Here is a 10,700-nt window from a genome sequence, read left to right as displayed (position 1 = left end):
GAACAACTGGAATCCTCGCACTCAAAAGGGGTAGGTAGGTTAGGGTGAATACAAATAAAGTACCGTCAGTCCAAAGGCTTAAAAGTAGAAAGCTCCTTTATTTTGAAATACACTAAAAAGGCATACACGCCAGCAAGGTTACAAGGTCAAACGCGTTTCATAGTTCTAACTTCTTCAGTGACCTATACCAACACCTGAAAACTCATCCTTAATAAAGGTTTTAACCACTCCCCCATTACAGGTGCAAAACATTGGTTCAGGTGTATCACAGAAAAAAGGAGGGCAATCACATTTAACATATGTATAGTGTAATTTCTAACAGATAAGCAAATTTACATAGTTACAGAGAGTTAAGTAAGATATAATTTCATTTTAAAATATTAACATTTATTTTCTGTAGAATTTAATTTAGATGTTACATTTTAAATTTTAAAGAGACTTAACTTTATTTCTCACAACAAGTTCCTAATTAATAACCAAACCTGATTTATCCACAATTTTTAAGTCTCTTTAAAATTTAAAATGTAACATCTAAATTAAATTCTACAGAAAATAAATGTTAATATTTTAAAATGAAATTATATCTTACTTAACTCTCTGTAACTATGTAAATTTGCTTATCTGTTAGAAATTACACTATACATATGTTAAATGTGATTGCCCTCCTTTTTTCTGTGATACACCTGAACCAATGTTTTGCACCTGTAATGGGGGAGTGGTTAAAACCTTTATTAAGGATGAGTTTTCAGGTGTTGGTATAGGTCACTGAAGAAGTTAGAACTATGAAACGCGTTTGACCTTGTAACCTTGCTGGCGTGTATGCCTTTTTAGTGTATTTCAAAATAAAGGAGCTTTCTACTTTTAAGCCTTTGGACTGACGGTACTTTATTTGTATTCACCCTAACCTACCTACCCCTTTTGAGTGCGAGGATTCCAGTTGTTCAACATTTATTAAAATAGCCAGTAGGTGGCGCTGTCCGCGTGTGTTGCAGCAAAGCCAAGCAAGCTGAAATTAATCAGTTTAACCAGACCTGAGCTATAGAGCAGATTTCAAAGGAACAATATCTTCCTGTCTATAAATTAGTCCAGATTGGAATACATAGAAAGCACTGTTTGCAGAAAAATGCAAGTGAAGTCTATTTTGTGCGATTATTTAATTAGGTTTATAATGCTGTTTACAAATGTTTTTGTTCATTTAACTTAGTTTAATTATATATTCTGTGTTGTATGATTATTTTATTAGGTTTATAATGCTGTTTAGCATTTAAAGTCTTCATTTCAAAGCTTTAAAAATAATGTATTAGGTGTTACTTATGTCAATTTTGAGAGGGGCATGGAACCTATCTGCATCACTTCCCATTGACTTACATTATAAACTGGGTTTCAATTTACAACGGTTTCAATTTACAACCATTCCTTCTGGAACCTAACCCTGTCGTAAATTGAGGGCTACCTGTATTAGTATAATAAAAAGTTATCATTCTGTACTAAAATGCCACTGAAATACCTATCTTATAACACAGTTACTATAAGAGATGGGACAATAAACAGCTGTATAAGCAAGCTGTATATGGGCAAAATTGTTTTGCAGTATGTGATTTAGCTCTATCCCTATCCCTATACAGGACATGACCACTAGGGGGCCAATGTCCTTTAGCAGTATGTAATCTAGCTCTGTTACTTTGAACAGGCTAATTTCCATCCCTATACAGGACATGACCACTAGGGGGCAAGATGTCCTTTAGCAGTATGTGATCTAGCTCTGTCACCTTGAACAGGCTAATTCCCATCCCTATACAGGACATGACCACTAGTGGCATAAATATCCTTTAACTGTATGGGATCTATCTTTTTCACTGTGAACAGGCTAATTCCCATCCCTATACAGGACATGACCACTAGGGGGCAAACATATCCTTTAGCAGTATGGGATCTATCTTTGTCACTGTGAGGGGGCTAATTTCCATCCCTATACAGGACCTGACCACTAGGGGGCAAGATGTCCTTTAGCAGTATGTGATCTAGCTCTGTCAACTTGAACAGGCTAATTCCCATCCCTATACAGGACATGACCACTAGGGGGCAAAAATAGTATGGGATCTATCTTTGTCACTGTGAGCGGGCTAATTCCCATCCCTATACAGGACATGACCACTAGGGGGCAAAATGTCCTTTAGCAGTATGGGATTTAGCTTTTTCACACTGAGTGAGCTAAATCCCATTCTCAGAAAGGACAATGTCCTTTAGAGGGATAGAATCTAGTCTCAACCATTTTTCAATTAATGAACCGAACTTCCCATCTCTATTTTCAACTTTACGCTAGACAATGCGCATGCGTACGTGATATTTTCGGACGCTCCTGTTTGTAGTCTGTGAAGTTCACATGCGCTTGCGTATTAAGTCTCTTCACAAATATTGGACGCGCACGCGCGACTAGGTTCTATGGGCATCATTGAGCATGCGTATTGGGCCTAGCGCGCCATTTTGCTAGAGTTTGAATGTGTGGTTGGGGGCAGGTAGTGTAAGTGACCTGGGAGACTCAGTGACAAGGCTATTCTCCGCTGTTATCTCTTGCAAGACAGGTAATATATGATGTTTTGTTAGGGTGATGCTGAGGGCTAATGCTGTGAGGTGGCTTCCACCCTCTCCAGTTGCGGCCTGCTTGCGTGTTTTACGTTACTGCTATGTATGACAGAGTGTTTTACTTACCTAGTGGAGCGGTGAGAAGGCAGTGACAGTTTACAACACGCGTTCTCTCTGTGGAAATGTATGGTGGTTGCGTGACGGAATCTTCTGAATTCACTAATTAGCAACGAGAGTTCTACGAGAACAGGCTCGTTTTATACTGAATGTTACCAAATAATGTACTATATTCTTCCAGAATACCAAGTAGACAACTATTAGTAGCCGAGAAAGAGATATATATATATATATATATATATATATATATATATATATATATATATATATATATATATATTAAATAAAACATTTTATTATAGAATTATTCAAGCAAGATATACTAGTTTAATAGTGAATAACTAACTGCAAGTAAAGATTTTTTTCTATTTATGACGTTGAACAGTCGTTTTCTTGCATATGTTTCATGGAATATTGAAAATGACTGGTTTACTCCATTTTATTATGCCTTTTATGTTAAAGTAAAGTCTAGCTTGCAGTTTGTAGCACTAGTATGCATTAGGTCTTGCTTTAAAACAAGGTGTTGCGTACAGACGCATAAATATTGTGTATGTATACATATCAACACACACTATTGTGTTCTACATTTTAGCTTGTAGCCTTTTAGACTTGTTAATAAACTTGATCTAATAAATAGTGGAGCATTGGTAGGTGGAATAGTAAGGATTGTCAGGTATTGTGTGCTGCAGTAATACCCCCCCCCCCAATTATCAACACTGTCAACTAACCAATTATCTTTCAGAATCTGAAAGTGACATAATCTGTCTTCCATTCAGATTGTGTCAATTCATTGGACACTGTAAAGCCGCGTTTGGCAAGCGCTCAGGAGCTAGCGGAGGCACTTCTACTCCAGCGATGACGTGGTGCTAGGTGACGTCACAAGCAAGGGAGCTTAGAAAAACGTTTGCATGCGCAAAGGGATCTGGTGCACAATAATGGACTTTGCGCATTCGAATGTTTATTATAAGCTCCCTTGTAGTATTATTACATTTACAACACCATCACTCACAGCCCCCCTCCTTGCACACGTCACAGATAAACAAGCTACACACATGCTCAACCCACTGCTGCCCATTGGCTATTTATTAGCCCTATTTATTACTAAATAGGGCTAATAAATGGCCAATGGGCTGCAGCGGGTTGAGCATGTGTGTATATATTGCAGTCTGTGTCCGGTGCACTCACTATTCCCCACTCGTAATTGCCGGTGTTATGCCGAGAATGGTTTCCCCTGTGCTTCTGGTTTCCCCTGCCTTTTGGCAAAAATCAGAACACCGCCCCCCCCCTATTCAGCTGCTCTCAGCCCCTGTAGCTTATCCTGCCCATTCAGCTAATAATGAATAAATATATAAGGGCTGCAGCTCCCATCACTCAAATACCTGTAAAATGTTTGTGCAATGGTAGAAATTGTGTATCTTTGAAAGAGGGGAGGATTTATGTGGCTAATAAAGATATCGGGCCAGGGCAAGTGCAGCATAAGTTATTTAATGTAAATGAATGGGCAGGTTAAGCTATAGGTGATAAAGTGATATGTGTGTGTATGTATGTATATGTGTGTGTGTGTGTGTGTGTGTATATATATATATATATATATATATATATATATATATATATATATATATATATATATATTATATAATACATACATACACGGCAGCCTCCACGAGCAACACGTGTGTGGAGGTTGCCATGTTGTCAAGCGTCTGAGCTTGCTCTGAAAAGTCCCAGCTTTTCCAGCACGCTGGGACTTGCGTCATCTGAGCACTCATAGAACGCCCAGCGTCTCACTCACAAGTATTCAGAAAACGCTCCAAGCGAGTCCCAGTTCGCTTGGAGCGCTTGCCAAACCCAGCCTTAAAGGGACAGTCTACAACAAATCTTTTCTTATTTAAAAAGATAGATAATCCCTTTATTACCCATTCCCTTGTTTTGCATAACCAACACAGTTATATTAATGTTTTACCTCTGTGATTACCTTGTATCTAAGCCTCTGCAGACAGCCTCCTTATCTAAGTGCTTTTGACAGACATGCCGTGTAGTCAATCAGTGACGACTCCTAAATAACTCCACAGGAGAGAGCACAATGTTATCTATATCACACACGCAAACTAACACTGTCTAACTGTGAAAAACTTTCAAAATGTTCTGAGCTAAGAGGCGGTTTAGAAATCATTTTGAGCCTACCTAGGTTAAGCTTTTCAAAAATACCACCAAGGGAACAAAGCAAATTTTGATGATATAAGTAAATTGGAAAGTTTTTTAAAATTGCATGCTCTATCTAAATCATGAAAGTTTAGTTTTGACTTTACTGTCCCTTTAATTCTACTGCAGTCAGCACAAGACATTTTGTTGTTATAACGGTATATCAAACTCTGTTCTGTTGTTGTAAGGGGGAGCCATGGATTTGTTTTCATCTGACATTTATATACATTTTATAGCTAAATATAACTTGTTTTTTTTTTTTTTTGCTTAACTTAAACTCTGTGGCCCCCTCTGCACCGGACATCGGTGGCCGGTATCGTTGGTGGGTGGGAGCAAGTCTGGGAGGCGGGTGGGCAGCCATCGATGTGCGGAGGGGGCGGGAGCGCGCTCGTGCACGGGGGGGGCGGCGGGCGGGCGCGTGCACGGGGTGGGAGCGGGAGGGAACCGCTACACTACAGAAAAATAAACTGTCAAAAGTAAAAAAATAAAAAGTTTTGAAAGCTGTAAATAAACAGCTAAGGGATCTGGAAGGGGTGGGGGGTTGATCTTGGGGGGGGGGGGGAAGCTACACTACAGAAAAGGGCATTTTTTTTTTAAAAAAAGGCACATTTTTTTTTTTACTAAACTGGGTACTGGCAGTCAGCTGCCAGTACCCAAGATGGCGCCCATTAAGGCAGAGGGGGAGGGTTAGAGAGCTGTTTGGTGGGGGACCAGTGAGGCTGGGGGCTAAGGGGAGATCCTACACAGCAGCATATGTAAATATGCTAAAAAACACACAAAAAAAGCCCAAATATAGCTTTTATTTTAGTACTGGCAGAGTTTCTGCCAGTACTTAAGATGGCGGGGACAATTGTGGGGTGGGGGAGGGAAGAGAGCTGTTTAGGAGGTATCAGAGGGTCTCATGTTTCAGGTGGGAGGCTGAGCTCTACACTAAAGCTAAAATTAACCCTGCAAGCTCCCTACAAGCTACATAATTAACCCCTTCACTGCTAGCCATAATACACGTGTGAAATGCAGCGGCATTTGGCGGCCTTCTAATTACCAAAAAGCAACGCCAAAGCCATATATGTCTGCTATTTCTGAACAAAGGGGATCCCAGAGAAGCATTTACAGCCATTTGTGCCATAATTGCACAAGCTGTTTGTAAATGATTTCAGTGAGAAACCTAAAATTGTGAAAAATTTAAAGTTTTTTTTTTAATTTGATCGCATTTGGCGGTGAAATGGTGGCATGAAATATACCAAAATTGGCCTAGATCAATACTTGGGGTTGTCTACTACACTACAGCTAAAATTAACCCTGCAAGCTCCCTACAAGCTACCTAATTAACCCCTTCACTGCTGGGCATAATACATGTGTAGTGCGCAGTGGCATTTAGCAGCCTTCTAATTACTAAAAAGCAACGTCAAAGCCATATATGTCTGCTATTTCTGAACAAAGGGGATCACAGAGAAGAATTTACAACCATTTAAGCCATAATTGCACAAGCTGTTTGTAAATAATTTCAGTGAGAAACCAAAAGTTTGTGAAAAAATTAGTAAAAAAGTGAACGATTTTTTGTATTTAATCGCATTTGGCGGTGAAATGGTGGCATGAAATATACCAAATGGGCCTAGATGAATACTTTGGAATGTCTACTAAAAAAAAATTATATACATGTCAATGGATATTCAGAGATTCCTGAAAGATATTAGTGTTCTAATGTAACTAGCGCTAATTTTGAAAAATAATGGTTTGGAAATAGCAAAGTGCTACTTGTATTTATGGCCCTATAACTTACAAAAAAAGCAAAGAACATGTAAACATTGGGTATTTCTAAACTCAGGACAAAATTTAGAAACTATTTAGCACGGGTGTTTTTTGGTGGTTGTAGATGTGTAACAGATTTTGGGGGTCATAGTTAGAAAAAGTGTTTTTTTTTCAATTTTTTCCTCATATTTTTATAATTTTTTTTATAGTAAATTCTAAGATATGATGAAAATAATGGTATCTTTAGAAAGTCCATTTAATGGCGAGAAAAACGGTATATAATATGTGTGGGTATAGTAAATGAGTAAGAGGAAAATTACAGCTAAACACAAACACCGCAAAAATGTAAAAATAGCCTTGGTCCCAAACGGACAGAAAATGGAAAAGTGCTGTGGTCATTAAGGGGTTAAAGGGACACTGTACCCAAATGTTTTCTTTCATGATTCAGATAGAGCATGCAATTTTAAGCAACTTTCTAATTGACTCCTATTATGAAATTTTCTTCATTCTCTTGGTATCTTTATTTGAAAAGGAAGAATTTAAGTTTAGATGCCGGCCCATTTTTGGTGAACCTGGGTTGTCCTTGCTGATTGGACAGCACCAATAAACAAGTGCTGTCCATGGTTCTGAACCACAAATTGGCTGGCTCCTTAGCTTAGATGCCTTTTTCAAATAAAGAAAGCAAGAGAGCGAAGAAAAATTGATAATAGGAGTAAATTAGAAAGTTGCTTAAAATTGCATGCCCTATATGAATCACAAAAGGAAAAATTTGGATTCAGTGTCCCTTTAATAAATAGCTATACAGTACATTGTATAACTTATTTTAATACTTTGTATTTTGAAATCTTGCTTGTGTAAAGACAAAATGCTTAATCATTTTGTTTTAATATGAGCAGTTCTAGTTTTCATTTTACAATTAGTTTTTTTTTAAATATATTCAGGATGCTGCACGTTTCTACTTTTGTGCTAGTAAGATCAGAGCTTGACACATTTCACCAAAATGTGGGAACCAGATTGTCAGTGTTTTATGAATATAATATATATCAGTACTCGAAAAACCAACTGGCACCTTTAAAATTAGTTCCTAGTGTCCAGGATTAAGGTCCCAGGCCCCCCACTACTCCTGCCAGAGACAGATGGTCAAAAGTTTTTATTGTGGGCTGGCTCTGTAGAAAAGCTATGATAGCACTAATTTTACCTTCAAGTGGTGGGTAGGAGGGGGAGAGAGATTTTGTATCTAAAATTGCTGGTTGTGCTCTTTCAAACCCCCAGTCATAATAAGCATTTTAATACCTAAAATAGATAATCTTAGCAGGTCTACCTTGCTTGCAGACTCAGTCATTTGTAATGAGCATGTCCTGGAGAAGAACTGGTGGTTTTAATTAACGGGACACTCAAAGTCAAAATTAAACTTTCATTATTGAAATAGAGCAGGGGTCCCCCAACCTTTCGGACCTCGGGCACCACTGAACTCTTGATTTTGAATCCTGTGGACCATTAACATGATTTTTTTTTATTTTATTTAAAAAAGGCACAAACCTCTCTAATGTGTGTGTGTGTGTGTATATATATATATATATACACACTGTACATAACTAGTATAACCATAGCTAAGTTTACATAATGTATATTTTTACACATTTTTAAGAATTATTTTTTGGAGTTAACTGAATGACAGATCTGAGAGAATACGTCCAAATGACGGATAAAGGGTGAGTGCCAACTTTTTAGCTGGAAACAGAGAGGCAGAAAGTGGGGGGGAAAAAACAACTATGTTTAAAAGGAGTTACCTCCCCAGTTATGAATTATTCAAAACTACTTATGATTCATGGACAGACATTGGAGTCATAAATTTATTTTATATCAGAAAGATGTCAATATGGATGTTGGCTAACCACGACTGTTACTGGCAATTGCTATAATACTGGTGGGATATGGCTGATCAGCTGGATGGCAATTACTGGAATTTAGGTGGAATGGCTTTGTGCGTGGGAAAATTATTAGAGTGAAAATAAATTAATATTTAATAATAAAAAAAGATGAAGGGGAGGAAGACACAGTGATGTAAGTCCATCTGAAGGAATTAGGAAAACTACTACATAGAGACAGGTAAATGGAAGAAAATAAATGAAATATAAGAATTTTTTTTTTTTTTTAGATTTTCTCTTTTATTTACTTTAATTCCATTATTTCAAGCCAAAACTATACCGACCTCTGCTGGTTTTAGAATGGAAGCATCTTCCTCTGAGCAGTGTGCCGGGTGGGAGGAGTTAAAAATACAATCTAGCTACGCAAGTTGTGCAGTACTACGCAACGTGCGTAGGGAGATTGTAATTTAACTCCTCCGTCGGTTTTCACTGATGTCTAGCCAGGCACTTTAGGGAGTTGCAGCGCAACTGGTGTGACACCAGAGGAGATTAATTACTGCTTGATGGTGTCAAGGACCCACCAACATCTTCTCGCGGACCACCAGTGGTCCACGGCCACTGGTTGGCAACTGCTGAGATAGGGCATGCAATTTTTAAACTACTTTCCAATTTACTTTCATTAACAAAATGTGCACAATTTTTTATATTTACACTTTTTAAGTCACCAGACCCTACAGAGCATGTGTAAGAATTTGCCGAATATATGTAACAATACTACCACTATAGTGACCTTAAACGGACAGTATATTTTAAAATTTGTTTTTCTCTTCATGTGTTTCCAATTACTTGTTTTTTCTTTTTTTTTTTTAACTAACTGCAGAGTATAAAATGTATGAGAATTGGCTTTTTAAGGTTTGTGTATATTCAATAGCTGAATTTGTGTTTTGAAGCCACAACCTAATAAAATTGGTTGAGCTTGTAGGTATAATCAGATCTCGTTACTTTCACATTGTGTACATATACCTGCTTCATTATCTTATATCTGTCCGTAAACCAATGACCAATACTTAGAGATAACAATAGAAAATTAACATTTTATTACCTCATCTTTTCTATACCCCACTGGGAGTGTAATTCCTTCTGCTGGCTGTGTTTACACAGCTTATCTATAGCTTGGACATAAGAACATAAACTTTCAGAATAGGTTGGGATACCAAAGGCTAAATCAACTATTTCAAATGCCAATATAAAGGTAAAGGAAACATTTTAAACAATTTAATACACTCCAGCAGGTAAAGTGGATCATTGGGAACAAAATTAAAGGGAAGAACATTTTTGAGTAAACTGTCCCTTTAAAGGGACACTACTATAAAAATGTGTTCCAAATAACTTGTTTTACTGCAGAGTATCAATTGTATGGGAAATTATTCCTTAAAGGGACATGTAACCCAACATTTTTCTTTCATGATTTAGGTAGAACATTACAAATTTAAACAACTTTCCACTTCTATTATCAAATTTACTTCATTCTCTTGATATTATTTGTTGAAGGAGCAGCAATGCACTTCTGGTTTCTAACTTAACACATGGGTGAACCAATGACTGTGTGTGTGTATACAGGTAGCCCTCAGTTTACGCTGAGGTTAGGTTCCAGAAGGAATGGTTGTAAATCGAAACCGTTGTAAATTGAAACCCAGTTTATAATGTAAGTCAATGGGAAGTGAGGGAGTTAGGTTCCAGGCCCCTCTCAAAATTAGCATAAGTAACACCTAGTACATTATTTTTAAAGCTTTGAAATTAAGACTTTAAATGCTAAACAGCATTATAAACCTAATAAAATAATCACACAACACAGAATATATAATTAAACTAAGTTAAATGAACAAAAACATTTGCTAAACAGCATTATAAACCTAATATAATAATCATACAACACAGCCTTTACTTGCATTTCTCTGCAAACAGTTCTTTCTATGCTTTCCAATCTGGACCGCTTTATAGACAGGAAGATCTTGTTCCTTTGCAAGCTGCTCGATAGCTCAGGTCTGGTTAAACTGATTAATTTCAGCTTGCTTGGCTTGCATATCTTTGCTGCAACACAAGCGGACAGCTCCACCTACTGGCTATTATACTCAATGCACTGCTTCTCAATGCTTTTCAAAAGCAGTCACATGACTAAAA

General features: G+C 37.5%; 1 protein-coding gene across 1 annotated transcript in view; it reads left to right on the top strand.

Annotated features, from left to right (window-relative positions):
- The first annotated feature begins 2,454 nt into the window (after positions 1 to 2,454).
- CSE1L (chromosome segregation 1 like) overlaps positions 2,455 to 10,700 on the top strand; it is a 475,025-nt gene continuing 466,779 nt past the window's right edge. Inside the window, exon 1 of the mRNA XM_053689969.1 lies at positions 2,455 to 2,582. The gene's annotated coding sequence lies outside the window, so the exon portion shown is untranslated. The remainder of the gene's footprint in view (positions 2,583 to 10,700) is intronic.

Source organism: Bombina bombina, chromosome 1, assembly GCF_027579735.1.
Source record: "Bombina bombina isolate aBomBom1 chromosome 1, aBomBom1.pri, whole genome shotgun sequence".
Taxonomy (NCBI): domain Eukaryota; kingdom Metazoa; phylum Chordata; class Amphibia; order Anura; family Bombinatoridae; genus Bombina; species Bombina bombina.
Note: the sequence above shows the minus strand (reverse complement) of the source record. Positions and strands in the feature narration are given on the sequence as shown.